The sequence below is a fragment of the Scyliorhinus torazame genome, chromosome 28 (assembly GCF_047496885.1).
Source record: "Scyliorhinus torazame isolate Kashiwa2021f chromosome 28, sScyTor2.1, whole genome shotgun sequence".
NCBI classification, from domain to species: domain Eukaryota; kingdom Metazoa; phylum Chordata; class Chondrichthyes; order Carcharhiniformes; family Scyliorhinidae; genus Scyliorhinus; species Scyliorhinus torazame.
In genome coordinates, this window is record NC_092734.1 from 20147961 (window position 1) to 20167445 (window position 19485).

Here is a 19485-nt window from a genome sequence, read left to right on the forward strand (position 1 = left end):
CCATTCACCTAACAAGCACATCTTTTCGGGACTTGTGGGAGTACCCGGAGGAGAACCACACAGACATGGGGAGAACGTGCAGACTCCGCACAGACAGTGACCCAAGCGGGAATCGAACCCAGGACCCTGGCGCTGTGAAGCAACAGTGCTAACCACTGCTCCGTGCCCTAATTACACTGGGGCATGTTTACGCAGGCAGTTTTCATTTTAAATATGGATGTAGGAATTTACAATGGAAAATTTGACGCTAAGTGTAAATGTTCTTGTTTATTATTTGAATATATTTGCTATCATGTCATTTTCCAAATGCAATGAATTTTAACCTTTTTACAATTTCCTCTTTCCATCCTTTAACACATCTTAAATCATGTTCCTGTCCTATTTCAGACTAGGAAACACAGAGGGTGGCGGAGGCAGACTGATCTTGTATAAATACTCCTCTGGCGAATTCTAGCGAAGAGAATTTCCATACTAAGGGGTGCTGCTGTATCAGAGCTGAGAGCTTTCATATGAGATGTTAGACCCAGACCATACTTTCTGGTGGAAATTGACCTCATTACACCATTTGAAGAGGGGCAGGAGAATTCTCTTTGATTATTTACCTGCCAATATTTCTACCTCAATCAATATCCTTAAAACAGATTATCTGGCTATTTATCTCATTGCTGTTTTGTTTTGTACAAATTGACTGCGTATTTTTCTCCATTCCAACAGTGATTGCACAAAAGTATTTCATTGGTTGTGAAGCCCTTGGGACAATATAAATGCAAGTTCTTTTGTTACTTTACCTCTGCTATACTTCCTGTTTGGGATCTCGGGCAGGATGAAGACTGACCTTCCAACAGTGTCATTTCATGAACTGCTGCTGAGGGATATTTGTATGGGGTGCATGGATACTTTTATCATAACCTTCCTCCTGTGATGCAAAGTGCTCAGATGTAATAGCCATAATCAAGAATTGACAAGTCTCTGCCATTGATAATAACTGAGTGAATGGAACAATTAAGATTCAATTTCTGTTGCCGCTAGCCCCTTTAAAGGACATTCTTTGAGGGAGGAAGTCATGTGACCCGCTGGCCCAAATAGTGATGGGAGTTGGGAATTCACTGGGACGTGTTGGGACTTGTCCCAGCAGTCAGACCTAAGAGCTGAGTATGGAAAGACCGTTTTAAAGCACGCTGTAAATAGTTGTTTATAGTTGTAATAAGTAATTGTTTTTTTATAAGTTAACTGCTGGAGACAATTCTTGAAGTTAGTACATTAGCAACGCGATAAAGACCAGTGACTCAGATTGCAAGAATCAGTGGAAAATGTCCGATTGCAAGAGTTGCAGAACAAATCCAGACAAGTCCAGCCTACGAGGAAGAGAATAATCAGAATGCCCCTTTTCGGGAAACTAGAACCATTCAATCCTGCTACAGATGATTGGGGGTACAGTTTGTGAAATGCATAAAATTCATTTTCTATGTGAATGAAATAGAGGGGGGACGGCGGAGAAGCAGAGAGTAATTTTGTTAATTGCATGTGATGCGCAGATATACAGTCGGATTCAAAGCTTAACGCCCCGGATGCTCCAGACACTGAAACATTCACAGAGATCGTAGAGTTACTCAAGCTCCACCCCAAGCCCCCAGTCATTTGACAGCACTACCAGTTTAATTCGACCAGGAGAGCCCCAGCGGAGACCACTGCAGCCTTCGTTGCGAGGCTCAAGGAGACTGTAGAGCATTGCGAATTTGGGACTATGTTAAATGTGATGCTGAGATCATTTAGTACGTGGCGTTAATGATGTAGCCGTACAAAAAAAACTTTTTTGGAAGAATCAGACGAGATTTTTAAAAGGCGCTGGCGATTGCTTTAGCTGTGGAGAGGATGGAGAAGGGTGTCCAGGAGTTACAAAGAGCTCTGGGAAGCGCTGTCCACCAGTTAGGGCGGGAAACCACAAGCAGCATTGGCGCCAGGAGGGAAGCTGTTGGTCCAAACAAGGAAATGAATATGTGAACTGGAAGAGCCAGAAGGTATGGGAGATTAAACCCACAGCCTAGCATGGACCCAGAGTGCGCACAGTGTTACAGATGTGCGGACGCCACCCCCCAGATGTAAGCAGATTTAGGGAAGCTGAATGCTTCAGCTGTGGAGGAAAGGGACATTTGAAACATAAGTGCAAGTATAAGCGGAGCTTGCCCAGCACTAGTAGATTGAACAGTAGAGCACCAGTATGGAAGATGGTCCTGAGGCGGAGTGGAAAGTTATATATGTCAATAATGTAAAAGTGGGCAAAGCTGCCCCGATCGCAGTGGAGTTATTGGTAAACGGAAGGGCACTACAGGAGTGGACATTGGGCTTCAGCCAACGTAGTGGGGAGCAGATGTACCAGTACCTGAGGCTGACAACATAGACAGGGAAGACCATAAAGATAACGATAAAGGTACAAAGATGACTCCAGTGAACTACCGACAGTAATCCGCTCAGCTGCCTTTACTCGTGGTGGCTGGCCGGAGACCGAGCTCAATGGGGCGTGACTGGCTCCAGGAGATCAAATTAAATTGGCTAGAGATTTTTAGCATCAAAGAAGGGGGCCCGCTATCAGCAAGTACCTAGATGTTTTCCAGGAAGAACTGAGAAAAATAAAAGGTGTTGAGGCGAGCATTCACGTGAACCTGGAAGCCACGCTGAGATTTTTCAGGGCGAGCCCTGTGCCCTGTGCATTATTGGAGAAGGTCGAAACAGAGTTGAAAAGGCTGGAAGACCACGGCATCATTCAAGTAGTGTGACTTTCAGAATGGGCAGTACCTATTGTGCCAGTAGTGAAACCGGATAAATCCATCCACATCTGCGAGGAGTACGACCTGACGGTGAACCAGGTGTGAAGCTGGACAAAATCAAAGATCTATATGTGAAACTGGTTGGAGATTAAATGTTCGCTAAGATAGGCATGAGTCATGCCAACCAGCAGCTGGAGCTGGATGGCGCATTGTAGGAATATTCGACCATAAACACTCAGAATGGGTCATACGAGAACACATGCTTTGGAGTTTCATCAGCATGTGCTATATTCCAAAGAACAATGGAGACTTTACTGCAGGCTTGGCGGGTGTCATCGTAAACTTAGATGACGTATTAGTAACAGGACTGACAGGAGTCTAATTTGGAACAAATGAAGCAATAGTGCACCTAAAGAGAGAGAAGGCCACCTTCCAGGCTAAGGAGCTGGCTTTCCTGGGTTATTGGGTGCACGCACAGGGATTGCACCCCATGGAGGACAAGGTGAAAGCAATCCCAGAGGCATTGGCCCCGAGGAATATCTCCGAACTCAAATCCTTTCTGGGGATGGTTAACAATTGTGGGCGGTTCCACCCAAACCTGTCAACAATGTTAGCTCCACTATATGCATTATTAAGGAATCGCCAGAGATGGGTCAAAAAGAGGCAGTTAGCCAGGTCAAGCAGTTATTGCAATTGTCATGGTTACTGGTGTACCTCGAGCCAACCAAGGGGAGATAATACTAACATGGGATGCATCCCCATATGGTGTTGGGACGGCTTTATCCCACAGAATGGATGATTGGTCGGAGAGGCCCGTGGGATATGCGTCGAGAACCCTTATAGACGCGGAGAAGACTATTCACAAATTGAAAGAGAGGGCCGAGCTGTCATCTGTGGCATCAAAATTTCAACCAATATCTATACGGCAGACATTTCACTTTCGTGGCAGACCACATTTATTGTTGGGTTTATTCAAGGAAGTAAGTTGATGCCACCAATAGCTTCGGCCCGGATACCACGGTGGGCGTTGTTCTTAATGACTTATGAGTGCACGATTAAGCATTGTACAGGGAAGCAAATAGAACAATGCAGATGCCCTGAGTCGTATTCCTTTGCCAGAGATGGATGCACCCCCTACACTATCAGAAGAGATACGAATAGCCAGGAATTTTATAGACACTGCCAGTGTAGGCTCAACAGATTAAATACTGGACAAACAGAGATCCAGTGTTGTCAAAAGTGACATTGTACGGATGGCGGAACGAGAGAACTTCAGGGAAAATGAAACCTTACTAGATCAAGAAAGACGAGATTAGCTATGAGGATGGTATCATCCTCTGAGGATCAAGTGTGGTCATCCCTAGGCCAGGAAGATAATTATTACTGGGAGAGTTGTATAGTGCCCATTCGGGCGTGGCTCAAATGAAGTTGCTAGCGAGAAGCTACGAGTGGTGGCCTGGTATCGACCCTGCAATTGGAGGAGTGGCAAAGCACTGCGATCATTGCCAATTTCAGCAAATGTCACCTGCCGCAGCTCCGTTACATCCATGGGAATAGCCAGGCCGACCATGGGTTAGAGTCCACGTCGACTATGTTAGCGGATGCCCATTCTAAGTGGATGGAAAAGTTTGAGGTGCTTCTGCCTCAGTTGAGAAGCTGCGCTAGTGTTTCACAATCCACAGGATACCAGAGCTCTTCATTTCAGACAACGCCATGGCTTTGGTAAGTGCTGACTTTCATCTGTTTTATTCAGAATGGCACCATACCATCCTTCGACCAATGGACTGGCCAAGAGGGCAGTGCAGACATTCAAGGTTGGCTGGAAGAAGCAACCACTCACGTCTTTAAACACCAAGTTGACCATGTTCTTGTTATATCGGATCAGCCTGCACACGACGACTTGAGTTTCTTCAGCTGGGCTGCTGATGGGCTGACGGGTGTGGACCAGGTTAAGCCTGGTGTCCCCAAATTTAGTAGGGACAGTGGATACACGCCAGAGGAATCAGAAGAGAAACCATGGTTCATTTAAACATTCAATAGCATTTGAGATAGAGGATCCAGTGTTTGTGAAAAATTTCAGACCAAATTGGGTTTGAGGAGGAGTTGTGGCCAGGACAGGGGCAGTGTCCTGTGAGGCCAAAGTACAGGAGAAGATTCTAAAGGAGTATGTGGACGACTTGCATGTGCGAGAGCATCCAAGAGTCAGGGCTACAACGTGATCCAATTATGCCAGCAGGATAGCTGGGTTGCCTGAGAAGTGAACTGTCGGATCAGCGAGTAACAGGCCAAAGTGTTATCCCACAGGAAACGAGAGAAACAGAGGAAGGTGAAACACCTGTACAAGGAGAGAGTCTTTGTGCGGTAAGGCCAACAGTAACTGCCTCAGTAGAAGAACCTCAGTCCCTGGAGCTACGTCACTCTATGAGAAAGAGGAGGTCGCTGGACAGACTGAGTTATTGATGGACTAGTGTAAAAATGTTCATGATTGTTACTGTTTTGGCAATTGTGTAATTTAATTATTCCCATGTGTAACAAGGGACGTAAAGTAGGCGGGGGGGGGGGGGTGATGCGGTAGCAAGCCACTTTGAAGGGGAGTACTCTGAGGGATTGTTTATGTGACCTGGTAGTCCAGTCAGGGATGGAAGTTGGGAATTCACTGGGACATGACGGGACGTGTTCACTGGGACGTGTTGTCCCAGCAGTTGGACCCTCGAACTGAGTACGGAAAGACCATTTCAAATCACTCTGTAAATAGTTGTTTATAATGTCACTTCTTACTAGGATCCCGGATGAGAACCCCAACAATTTTCAATTTGTAAAGCTATGAGGGAAGGATACTTCACCCAGGAGTGATAACACTGACCAAAGGCATCTTTTATGTTAAAACAAACTTTGATTTTCTAAATCGAATCACATTAGCGGCAATGCAGCAGTTTTACAGTTAACAGTTCAAACAATTCTTAAATAAAAGGCCAAACTTTAAGTTACTCCCGACACATAGAGATATATATATATATTCCGATTGAGCAAACCAATATAATTTAAAGACCACTTTATTTATACGGCAAACTGCAAAACCATTGTTTTATTTGCTTCTCTCTGTGCAAAGACCTTGGACAGAACCTTCCAGAAGCTAGCTGAAGCGCTGTCTTGTCTGACTAAAATCATTTGGGCAAACTGCAAAACTACAGCCAGACCTGGCTCCATCCATTAATTACATCATAATGCATTATTCGGTCTCTTCCCACTAAGATGTCGCAAGATCTGTTTATCTGTGGCGAAGCACCATCTCTCATAAATGATCAACCCCAGGGATCCTCCAAAATCGTAACAATATTCCATTAGCCCACTATCTGTAAATAAGTAAATGATTAAAACCAATGATCCTGATTTGATGACCTCTTAATCACAGTTTTAGCAGACATACTGCCTGTATGTATCGTAAACCAGGGTTTTTAATAACATTACTGCAACAAATATAAAATACAATATATAACTATTTCCTGCATCACATTGAGTTAATTGGTGGAGCTAATTCTTGCAGTTATCACAATTTTCAACGCATGTTCCTCTGGTTGGGAATATCCCTGGTGTGGATTTGGCTCACTTTGCTAATCAAAATGTCATCAAAATTTGACTGGTGGTGGAAAATTTGCAGAAAAGGTTATTTAAATGTGTTAACGACTAAATGTTTACTATCTGCCCTACAGAATTACCGCTAGTAAAAAGATTATTATGGACAAGAAACACATTAATATCCAACATATGTTGATTATCATTTGGCTAGAAATGCTGCTGACTCCTTCAGGGGATTTAGTCTTGTTTGGCCTGTTTATTTTTATTCAACAAGTGATATTTATGATAATCTACAAATCAGCATAACTCCTAGCATAGTCTGGCACCATTTTGGGCGTGCCTTTCCCTCACCTGTGGCTTTTGGCAGTTCCAGCCCTCTCCAGCAGTTCGATGTGCCTAGGGCTCTAATTTAGCCCCATTTTCTCTTGCTTTCCTTTTGCTGTGCAATGAGTGGGAATCAAGGGATTTTTTAAAAGGAGAAACCGCCGATTTCAACATTCAGAACAAGCAAAGAACTTTATTAAAATGAAAGATTTGAAGGTTCCACTGGTGGTGCCTAGTCTTACATCAATACAGTCGCCGGCTCACAATGTCAGGGACCCGGGTTCAATTCTGGCCTCTGGTGACTGTCTGAATGGAGCTTGTACATTCTCCCTCTCGCTGACCACAAGTCCATCCTCTTCATGGTCTTCATCTGATGGGGCCGGAGACCACCTCGGAGGAGAGCTCCGTGGAGACCACAATCAAGGCATCACAGCTCCCAACCTTCCACCAGCACAGAGATACAAACCTCAGTGGGCGACATTAATGGATAAGCTTCTGGGGCACAATCTGGTCAGCACCACACAGTTGCTGATGCACATCAGGTGGAGGCAGGAATATCTGAGGGAGTCAGCTGTCGTTTGTCTGCTGGATCCCAGGACTCTGCTGAGTTCCAGTCAGATGCCGAGCCTCTGGACAAGGCTTTCCCAGAGCAGATGCTAGGACATGGCTGTGATATTCAGGAGGAGATGTCAGTAACATTCCAGCAAGGGCATAACCGATTGAAATGCTTCCAGAGCTATTCAAATGGTATGACGTGCATCCCTGGTACACGTTCTGTTTCATAAACTGGACACACCAGGAAAGTGGCTCTGGAGCAGTAAGGAGATGAGATGATATATAACAAGGGATCGGTGTGCCTTTTGAGAAGTGGCGAGATATACACAAAAAACATTTCACCTTGGTGATAGATGTGCTAATTTCTTTTTAGGTGTGACGTGAAATTCAGGTTTAACTTATTTCTATGTAATATATCTATTTTACGAATGTATAGAATGTATTGATGATTTGCAATGTTGACTATTTCACCTTTTAAATGAATAAATAAGATATAATTTTGCAAACATGACAGCAATTCTGTTGTGCAGGGGTTTTCTGAGCATGAAAATATTTCACATGCTGTAGCTTGACTATGGTGGGTAGATGATTAAAGATGTTCCATATTCATTGGTTTTTGTGAATTATTTGCCACTTTCTGCCACCTAATCTATATTTTTCTGTTTACACAAGTGAATTTTTAAAAAAAGGAAGAGGATCAAATTTACATTTGCGAGATTTTTGTTGTTGTCAATTAATCTTCCCGCTTCCTTCACCTGACCTGGAGATTTTGGTTTTTTGCTCAGGTGCAGCTTAAAGACTGCCTTGCTGAACCTGATCATTAACTGTTCTTTCATGGCTCAGTTGGTAGCAATTACCTGAGTCAGAAGCTTGTGGGCTGAAGTACCACTGCAGGCACTTGAGCACAAAAAACTAGGAAGACACTCCAGTGTAGTGCTGAGGGAGAGCTGGACAGTTGGAGGTTCTGTTTTTTCGGATGGAACCAAAACCCCATTGGCTCTCTTCGGTGAATGCGAAAGATCCCAAACGCTATTTTGAAGAGCTCACCCCAATGCCCCGGCCCAAAATTCATCCTTCAATCAACATCACTTCTTCAAAAGAACAGATTTTGTGGTATTAATCACGTTGCTGTTCATGGGACGAAGGGCGACATGGTAGCACAGTGGTTAGCACTGTTGCTTCACAGTGCTAGGGACCTGGGTTTGATTCCCGGCTTGGGTCACTGTCTGTGTGGAGTCGGCACGTTCTCCCCGTGTCTGCGTGGGTTTCCTCCGGGTGCCCCGGTTTCCTCCCACAAATCCAGAAAGACGTGCTTGTTCGGTGAATTGGACATTCTGAATTCTCACTCTGTGTACCCGAACAGGCGCCGGAGTGTGGCGACTAGAGGATTTTCACAGTAACCTCACTGCAGTGAGTGAGCCTATTTGTGACACTAATTAAGATTTTTTTTAAAATAAAAAATTTAGAGTACCCAATTCATTTTTTCCAATTAAGGGGCAATTTTTAGTGTGGCCAATCCATCTATCCTGCACATTTTTGGGTTGTGGGGGCGGAACCCACGCAAACACGGGGAGAATGCGCAAACTCCACACGGACAGTGACCCAGAGCTGGGATCGAACCTAGGACCTCGGCGCCGCGAGGCTGCAGGGCTAACCCACTGCGCCACCGTGCTGCCTTAATTAAGATTATTATGATGTGCACAAATTGATTGTCAGATTCCCAATGTTGGAACAGTGACTGTGCTTCAAAAGACTTAATTGGCTGTGAAGCTTTGGGACACCCCAAAGTCAAGACTGTTTGACTTTTGGAAGACTCTTGAATTGCGGGAAAAATCACAACCAAATCTAATCGGGTCATTTTTGGCCTGTGCTGAACCATTAGACACTGCCAAAGAGTGCCAACAGTGGCAGACTTTCTCAATCACCCCTCCCATCAGTTCAAATGCTTCGTCTCTAGGGGCAATTCTTGTGGCCCTCCTGCTACTGAGAGCAACAACATCACACAGACTAAACCTGGAATGCTGAGTCAGTGAATCTGCCCACTGACCCACCGGGGGGGCTTCGGGGCAAAGATGTCGTTGACATCTTGCTTGTTCCACTGGTGCAGGTTTGCCTGCAGCGCCAGGCCTATGTGACCATTGTTTAGGTTCACGAGGGGATGGCATAGTGGTGATGTCACTGGACTTGTAATCCAGAGACCCGGGAGATGGGTTCAAATGGCAGCTGGTGAAATTTAAATTTAATTAATCTGGAATGTAAAGTTAGTTTCAGTAATGGTGACCATGATAAATATGATCAATTGTCATAAATCAGTCAGGTTCTCTAATCCTTTAGGGAAGAAAATCCGTCCTCCTTACCTGGCCTGGACTATGTGTCACCCCAGACCAGCAGCAATGTTACTGACCCTTAGCTGCCCTCTGAAATAGAGTCCAAGGGCAACTGGCAACAAATGTTTGCCAGCAACCTCCACATCCCATGAAAGAATAAAATGTATGAACCTGAGGATGGAATCATCTTCTCGTGTCAAAGGTCTCGATGGTGGCGCTTCTATTCGGACGTTGTGAGGTTGGCTGTGCGCAATCACGCGTCAGCCAACCAATTAGACATGCAGAAATGAAGGCCCAGGCCAATCATGCAAAAGAGACGAGCAGTAAGTCTCTGGCCATGCTGTTAGCTCACGGGGTCAAAGGTCCGGACGCCATCTTTGAATGTCATCCAGATAGGTATCCACTCCTTGCCATCCAGCAGCATCAGTCTGGCTGTTTATGAGGAGTTTGCTGGCATTTACACACTGACATTCTGTGAGGAGATCAAGGGATCTTGCAGGAGCCCCATTCTGGCTGGAATCCTGATGCAACGAGGGTGTCACAAGCCTGTCTAGCATATTGCTCCACCACCCTTGCCCTGCCCCAACCCACCTTTCATCACTTGACCAACTATCATTTACCCTATGGATTCCCCTCATCGTCATCCCAGGGCAGCAGTGAAACCAGCAACGCTTGTTGGTCTCAGTGACCTGTTTCTGTGCTATAATTTGTATGTAATACTGTGTAGTTATTAAACACCCTTCAGACTCGCACGGTTCTGCATAATGTGAGGAATCATCGCTTGGGTGTGGAGCTTAATGGACTCACTAGAAAAGCACAGTGCCTTCCAAAAACCAGCAGAGAAAATTGGAGGGAGTGGGGGCTAAGGGGAGAATAGGGTGTGCAAAAATAAAATCCCCTTTTCAAAATTCTTCACTTGTGAATCACAACAAAGGCTTTTTGTAGGTGAAAAGCTACAATTCGGATCTAACACAGCATCAACAACAACCAAACATTAGCCTCTCCTTTGCTAATAATTTCACTCTATTCATAATTTTCGCAGACTGCACATATTCAGTGTACACAACCTCCATGTCTCTCGCTGCATAAAGAGTGAATCACTACATACTGATCTTCTCCATACCCTTTGGGGCAGTGATAATCTTGTTACTTTCAACATGAAAGCCCAACCTTGTCTTTGAAGACTCAATTTTTGGTCTTTCTCTGTTTATGGGCTTCACAATCTCTGATCTCGGATAGAACTCAAGTGTCAAGAATCAACTCGAAGAAACTTGGTTTTCTCTTTGATGGCAAACGTTTTTTTTCTTTTCCATTACTCAACTCTTTATAAAGTTTCAATCCACTGAAGACTTTTCTCACTTCGGTGGTGTGTGGTTGGATGGGGAGGGCGCATACTTGCCGTATCGTTTTCACTTTCCTGAACTAGATAGAACGTTTTATGACTAATGGGTCATCTTGTCTGTCACGTTCAGCTTTAAACTGCATTCTCTGTCTCAACCATTCTTATCTCTTTACTGAATATGATTGGAATCACTGCTTCTCGTCTATCCTCAGCTCCTAATATGCCATCCTCCCTGTTCCCTTCCTCCTCCTCCACTGAGTTTAAGGCATCAAGCATTGCACTGTCTGCTCCAACAGTCTTTCCCTCTTGCTAAAATTCATGCGGGCTGATTTTAACTGTGAGACCGTTTCCAGCAGGAAATTGCGGGTTTTAGTGAGATTTCTGCCTGCTCAGCAGCATAGACCATGACTATTTTGATCACCCAGCCTCAAAAACATAGGACTTGTCAATGGAGAGTGGTTGCCAGCTTGTGGTACTCGAGAATTGTGGCAAGGCGTGGGGATGCGGTGCAGAATCCACTACTGTCACCCGTGTCAAGCAAAAGCAAGTAAAAAGATTATCTTTAATGACGTTTTCTGCTCCCAGCTCTCTGCTGATTTGGCTTCATCATGTTTGAACGACCTGCAGTGCTGATAAGGTTGACACCTTGGCAAGTGCAACCAAATGGCTATTGCCAGCTCCTGATCGCCAAGGCACGTGTTCATTTTGCGTAGTACCATCTAAAGCACGGAGGCATTTACATCTCACTGTGAGACTACCAGGCATTTGTTGGCACAGCTAGGAAGACAAAACTCCACAAACAACGCCTGCCAAGGTCAATTCTCAGACATGGGGCTGTGGACACTGAAAAAACAAATAAAACAAGAAAGGCCATTCAAATGTCGAATTGACTTGCATTTAAAATCAGCCGATCGCTGACAGGATCTCCTGGTAGCAGGTCCACCAGAGGTCTCTGGCTTTCCATGGGCGCACTGGGATTTGGTGTATAGCATGATTTATCAGATGTGAAAGGATCTTGTCTGTCTCCTTTTGCGTACACTAAGAAGACTGCCACCTGCTTCCGAAACCCATCCCAGCCCCGATTGAATTTTACAGCAGGGCTCCGATCCAATGGTAATCTGCCAGAACTAATTTCCTTTGGTTATCACCAATCACACATCTTCGATTTGATGCATTAAGAAGATGAAAATCATCCCTATTAGCTGCCTATTTTAAAATAATGTTTTTCTTAATTCCATTTTATTACATTGGCCTGTGTCTGTGGTAAATGTTCTGTCAGCCTAAACAGTACTTGCGCTCCAAAAGAGCTTCCTCTGATCACCCCTCATCTCACCCTATAAACATAACCTTCTATTCCTTTCTCTCTCATTGAATCCCAACAATGTAGAAGGAGGGCATTCAGCCCATCGGGTCTGTACTGACCCGCCAAAAGAACACTCTTCCCCAGCCCTATCCCCGTAACCCTGCACACTGATCATGGCCAATTCTCCGAACCTGCACATATTTGGATGGTGGGAGGATATCGGAGCACCCAGAGGAAATCCACGCAGACACTATGAGAATGCGCAAACTCCCACAGCCACGCAAAGTCGGAATCTAACCTGGGTCCCTGCTCTGGGGCAGCAATGCTAACCACTATGCTGTTCATGTCTTTATCTAGCTTCCCCTCAAATGCCCCTTTGCTACTCACATTATGGTAGTGAGTTCCATATTCGAACCAATCTTCAAGTAAAGAAGTTGCTCCTGAATTCCCTATTTGGATTTATTCGCCATTTGTCCTGCAATGTTTGACGTCAAAACCTTCATCCTAAATGTTTCAAAATAAAACTCACTATCTATCTATTATATATATATATATATATATGTATTATTTTTATATATATATAATATATGTGTGTGTATTTTTATATATATATTTTTAAAAAATATATATAGAAACATTTAAAAATAAAATCAGCCTTTGAAAGTGGGGCACTTTTGGTTGACTATGACTTTAGCACGTCTCAATATACTTTAATTTCATGACATTTTGATTACTTTTTAAATGATTTCCATAACCTTTTCTGTCAACACCATTACAGAAGGACTTTTGAGGGCTTTGCTCACCTTTCTCATTTCAGTTATGAATGAGTTATGTGAAAAATGTTTTATTCATTTCCAACATATAAGGAATATGGAATAAATACATTCATCAACACTGAAAGCTCATTTTGGTTGTCATCTGACCACGGATAATTAACCTACCTTGTGCCTGCATTATCACACAATCAATATTAAACCTCTGTCTGCCATGTGGTTCAAGAAGACTTTAAGTACTATTGCATTAAATAATATGTAATTATAATTTAAATATGCATGTCAGTGAAGGAGTTAAATCACTTCAGCTGCACTTACAATCAGATCAATATTCTATTCATTCTGTGTCAGACATGCTAATGACTCACCTTGTATCTATGGCGATTAAAGCATGCAAGCTGACGATATGTCTGATGCTTTTATGCACATACCTGGTATAGGAGCGTTTTCCAAGGCCTGAGTATTGAGCCAGCCTTAACGTGGGGTTCGTCCCTCATTGTTAGGCCTTAGCTTAATAAACAGAGCCTGGTTAAGATGGCTTTATTAACCCAAGCCTGATTTTGTGTACATGAGAGATGGACCTGGATAATGCCAAGACCCATCTGCTGAACACTGATAAAAACACATCAATTATACAATTTCCAAAAATCAATAGCCTACCCCAGTTGGATTCGACCCAATCCCTGAAGCTGTCATAGAACATAAGAACATAGAATTTACAGTGCAGAAGGAGGCTATTCATGTTCAAACCTATCCAATAAAATTGCGATCAACCCATGATTGAGTCTCACCCTGTCATCTGTTGTTTACCAAAGGTTTTATGTCAATTTTAAGTTGTTTTCCTCATCCTAACATTGTTCATTAGGCACTGGATGGCAGAACTGGCATCCTCTTTACTCCATGGATTGTTTCAGAGGGACAGGATATCAGAAGTGGTTTCCTTTTCACTTTATAGATTGTTCCAGAGGATATTGGAGGCCACTGATTAAACGTCCACTATGTAATCTGCTCACCACACATCATCTTGTTTCAAAAACATGGGCAAGATAGCTAGCCTAAATCCCATCATGCATTGTGGCCACTGCTTGTAGCTAGAGTTTACATGATTGTCACTGCTATGTCCTAAAATACAGGTTTAATGGTTAATAATGATTACCCAGCGCACCTTCTATAATTAATCTCAATCCTTACCAATGTAAAACTACTCACGTAGCATCCTAGTTATTCAGTTTTCAGAGGTCTCATCGCTGGGCACCCGCTTCACCTGGATTTATTGTAACAACTACTTCTTCAGATCTATTATTGTTGCCCCTCTTTAGGACATTTAATTTCTCCTTTAGACTTAATGCAGTGAGGCAGAAGGTCCCAATTTTAACGAAAATAGCAATAGTTTCAAGTATATATTCTTTAATATACATATATTTAATTCAATGCTCACTACCTTTGCCAGTGGGGATTTCAATGTATTGGCCGTGATTCTCCGGCCTCACTGCGCTCTCACTCGAGCGAAATGAGGCCGGTGAATAGCGGGAGAGGCCGAAAACGAGAACCGCGCCAGGTGCCAAACATTTTGTGATGCAACCAGTCCACTCCCGTTGCGAAATCGGGATCTGGCCGTAGTGTGTAAGAAACCAATTATCACCACTTAAGTCCTATCTCCATACAATTAATGGGAGCCACCCCTTATCCAATGGCCTCCTGTGATTCATCGGCCTCCCTAGCAAGTGGTCACGCTGGTGCTGATTAGTACTCCTTTTTAAAAGCGTGAACGTGGTAGAATGCCTTCTGTGGAGAGCCGAGGAGGTGAGTAGCCATCTTTGCTCGGACGCAATGAACCCGGGGCACTGGGCTTTGCCGCCCCAGTGCTCACAGGAGGTGGGGGACCATGGCTGTTGGGGGGGGGGGGGGAGGGACCCTGGCTGGGGTGGGGGACCCTCTGCAGGGGTGGACCGCTATGGGAGGGAGGCACTAGGGGCAAAGGCGCTTGGCAACACCATGCCAACCCCTGGATCGTGTGTATCCATCTCAGGGGCAACCCTAGCCCCTGCCCAATGTTAATAGAAAGGGGTTCCACTCCCTGAACATACAGCTTGTGTGCGACCACCACATGAAGATCATGCATGTGTGTGCACATTTCCTGGGAAGTGTGCACGATAGTTACATCCTGCATAGTCGATCACCTCCGGCATCTTCAGGAACCACCCCAGGATGGGCGGCTGGCTCTTGGGCGATAAGGGGTACCCGCTGTGACCTGGCTAATGATGCCAAGACGAGGCTGGTGACCGAAACAGTGTGCCCGGTGGTGGGGGGAGGGGGGGGGGGGGGGTGGAATGCCTGGAGAGATGGACCAAGGGTTCGGAGGTCGGCCCACATTGCGGGGGAAAAAGTGACAGAGGCGTCATACTGGTTGTGCTCAAAGGTGTTTAATGTGTCACACAATTCCCCACTCTCCCGATTGGTTCTCTCTCGGCCTCATCAGTGGTGGAACTCGGGGGAACTGGTGGCCACCGTCCCCACTCAATGGGATGGGTGCAGGTTGGGTGGGGTTCACCTTGGGATGGACTGTCAGCTGGCCGCTCCCCGATGTCTACACCATGGTGTTACCACCCTCAAAGATGCTCCTCCGTGATTGGGCCATGCTCTGCAGCGTCTCAGCAATGCCCACCTGCGACTGGCACAAGCTCCACAGTGCATCGGCCATTTCCATCTGAGAGCGGGACATGTCCCACAGAACATAAAGGTCAGCCTGATACTGGGTCACATCCCCCAGTGAGTCGGACATTCGCAAAGACCCTCAGCCATGGTCACCACTCCGCAACACTTTGGACACCCTCACTAATGGTGCTGACATCGTGAACCAGTCTCTCCACTGCAGTCGCCACCCTAACTAGCAGTGTTGGCCTCGGTGCCACGCATTGCTGGCGACATTTCCTGCGCCCCTAACCTCTGGGACTCCTCCAAGCAGCTATAGATCTGCTAGAGTGTCGCTGACATTTCCCTCTGAATGTCCAGACTGCACCCTAAAGTCTCCATCAGTTCCGAGTAATCCTGTACCAAAGGTTCAGCATCAGGCTGGAACCCAGCTGGGTCCTGGGATCCATCAGACCTCCGACTGCTGCCTTGCCTGGGAGTTCTGCCTCCACCTGATGTACATCAGCAGCTGACCACTAACATATCCTCCCTCAACGTGCCGACCCCGACGCAACATGGCGCGGGAGTTCAGGCCCGGCATGTAAGAAAATAGGCCAGGGAGTGAGAGGCCGATCGGTGGGCCCCGATCACGGACCAGGCCCCATCGGAGCCCCCCCCCCCCCCCCCCCCCAGGTCCGGCCCGGTGCGGGGTTGGGAGAATCCCGCCCCCTGTTTCTCCTTTTCTCTCTTAATCTTTCTAGTCTTTCATTCTGTAACAAGCACAGGCTGACAAAAACTAATCCTTGTGGCTTTGCTGACCCCGTTTAGATTTTGTATGGCCCAATTGTGAATTTGATGCAAAAGTTTTTTTTTGTCTTGTTCTGAATATTTTCCCTCCATTTCACACTGATCCATCGGGAGGTTTTTTTCCATTCAATGTTGTTTCAAAGGTTTGCAATCACATTGCCAAGTTGTGATAGAGGCTGGAGTTCGCCGGCCGTTGCGATTCACTTTTCCCGCCGGCAGCACAACCCCGCCCTTGGGTATCCCGGCGGCATGGGGTGGCTTCAATGGGAAATCCCATTGACCAGAGAGAATCCCGCTGCCAGCGAACAGCGCCAACGAGAAACACGCGGCTGGGGGACCAGAGGATGTCATGCAGATTTTCCGACCTATTCCGATCTTCCTGGCAATTCCCACTAATGTCGATGCAAAGTCAGAAATCAGAACCTTGCTGGCAAATCCTTGCTTTCTGATTTTCCTTGCCCGTCGCCGGTGACATAACGAGGTTCGCGCCCAGGAAGATCGGGAACCTCATTTCAATAAATTAACATTTCATTCTCTGCCATATGCTCCGCCCACATTCGGAATTCCCCGAGCTGCATGTCAAGGGCTTTCCCGCCTCAGCCAACACGGCAAATAGCGGAACATTCCACCCATTATTTTCATTGTGAACGTAAATGTTAGGCATACTTTTAATTGGTTGTACGACACTTTTTTCCCTTTCAGTAGCTGGTGTTTTTGGTCTTTGTGAGTGTAAGATGCCTTAATTAAGAGAGGAATCAACAAAGGCTAAACTAGTCCCGAATAGATTATAAATCGCCTCATACTGAACATGAATAGTGACTACATTGCCATCTGATAGTCTGTTCTGGTAGCAAGTCTGCTGGGTCTGGACTTTGTCACCCCCTCTCGCCTGCTGGCATATTACGTTTCTGGCAAACTGAATGGAGATTTAGATGACTCGCTGCCTCTGCTGGGGCGGGGGGGGAGGTTGCACCCCACGGCGGGGCCATGGCCTGTATTTCAATAACCTTACTTAAATCGGTGTTGTGTCTTTTATGTATATTCTGCACTTTCCTGACAGCATCCTCCGTGTCCTTGATTTGTCAAAACCACTTTGGATTATACTACCTGAAATATAAACTTGTACATTAAGATGAACAATCCTTTGCACCCCCTGCCCCCTCCTCCCCTTTCCCCCTTCTGCTCTTTGTACATGTAGAACTACTTTAACATCAAAAGCTGAAATAACTGCTGGTGTAGTTATTACTGCAGCTGCTCAGGGGAGCTATTCAGATGCCTCATTTATTGAAGCTTAATAGATAAAAAAGCCAAATTGGGTCTCATGATAAAAGCCTAATCAAGTTATAATCTGCATAATTTTCGCATAAGCTTTGGTGTGAAATTTACATAATTTATGTTGCAGGAGATACTAATGTGATATTAACAAGTATTTAATCCAGTCATTGAGTTTTATTTATCATGATGTTCACTGATTGTTCCCCTATTTGACAATTGTTTTAGTTCACTATCTGCTGAACATCACACGATCATTACTATCTGAAAATATGTCAGTTGGCGTCTCAATCTATGTTCCCCATAAAAGTATCCTTCGACAATCGGGCATGTCTGTCACCGATACTACAGAGGCACACTGTCAGTTTCTTTTTTTTAAATTATTTCCATATTGGCTCTCATGCACAACTACAGTAACTAAGAATCTCAAACAACATGGGAGTTGTATTTTCTGAACAGCGCTGTACATAGTATAAGACAGCGTCTTCTACAGTAATCCTCTGTGGGCCGAAGTGTTAAAAACAATAAATGGTTAGAATCCTCTCCAGTAGGCCTAGAGAATAATAACACAAAATGTCCTGTATGCCATGACTGTCTTCTATACTTTCCAACAATATAAATACACGTACCATCTTACATCTGCGCGGAGGCTGAACGGAATGATTCTAACGGCACCAAGAATATTAAATGTGCTTCGGATAAAATTTGAAATGTTGGTTTGAATATGATGCAGAAGGGTTGTGTAAGTATTAACGGGGGTATGTGCCCCCCCCCCCCCCCCCACTATTGTTGAGTCCTTGTTTATTAACGTGAATCTGTCAGCATTCAGAACTTAAAGTAAATTCAGTTTTTTTATTGCGACAGGAAAGGAATAAAACACAAAATAATTGTTTGAAATAAGGTAATAGGTGAAAGGTAATAAAAGGTAATAGAAATCAAGTTTCGATCTGCTAAAGCTATTTGATTTTTTTTTTAAATCACATTTCATTTTGTTCTGGTTTAGTGATTTAAATTGTTTTGTTTCCAGGTATTTTGACCTCTTCGTTCACTCACTCTTCCTTTGTGTGTATTATTCTCCTGTAGTTGTAGGCAATTTGTAGAAGTTGAGCTTTTCAAGCCGCATTGAGCTCCAACACTTTGAGAACAAAACTGCAGCCAAGAAAATTGCATGAAAACAATAAAGGCCCTTGATTTCTTTTTGTTATTATAATCCAGAAAGATACATTACAGATCCCCTTCAACAAGAGCTGTTAACACAGGATATTTAAAAAGACAAAACCTTGAACACTTTGATTTACTTAACCGAACCCGATCACCTCGAGAGAAGCTTCATCCTCAGCATTCTATTGAATATTATTCTTCATTTAAGCCGAAGCATTTTGGAAACATAAAATATGTAATTAATATCGAGGGGATATTTCCATTTCAAAAGAGCAATTTTGGGTAGCATTACTTAAAACAATTGGAAGAATGTGTTTTGTCTAAAACTCTGGGATCCTTTTTTTTCATAAAGGTAACGTTTCAGAAACCAGCAGCTTGGGTTTTTATTGTGTCAGCATTAACTAATGGCCTGAAGCCCTCTCAAAAAGAACCTGAAGTCTATGTATTATGTATACAGCATTACTGGCTTTAGGTGTTGACTTGTCAACATGGAAAATGAAAAATGTCAAGTTCCATGACTTCAAAGAAATGGCATGTTTATGGAGTGCATGGGTGGGGGGTGGAAGGGGGGAATAGGATTCTGAGCGTTAACATTTCTGATAAAGAAGGGGTTTATGTTCACTATGTAGTACCCAAATGGAGAACATGT

General features: G+C 44.5%; 1 protein-coding gene across 11 annotated transcripts in view; it reads left to right on the top strand.

Moving 5' to 3' along the window:
- Nucleotides 1-19485, top strand: part of kcnma1a (potassium large conductance calcium-activated channel, subfamily M, alpha member 1a) — a 1078085-nt gene that overhangs the window by 951790 nt on the left and 106810 nt on the right. The gene's annotated exons all lie outside the window — the stretch shown is intronic.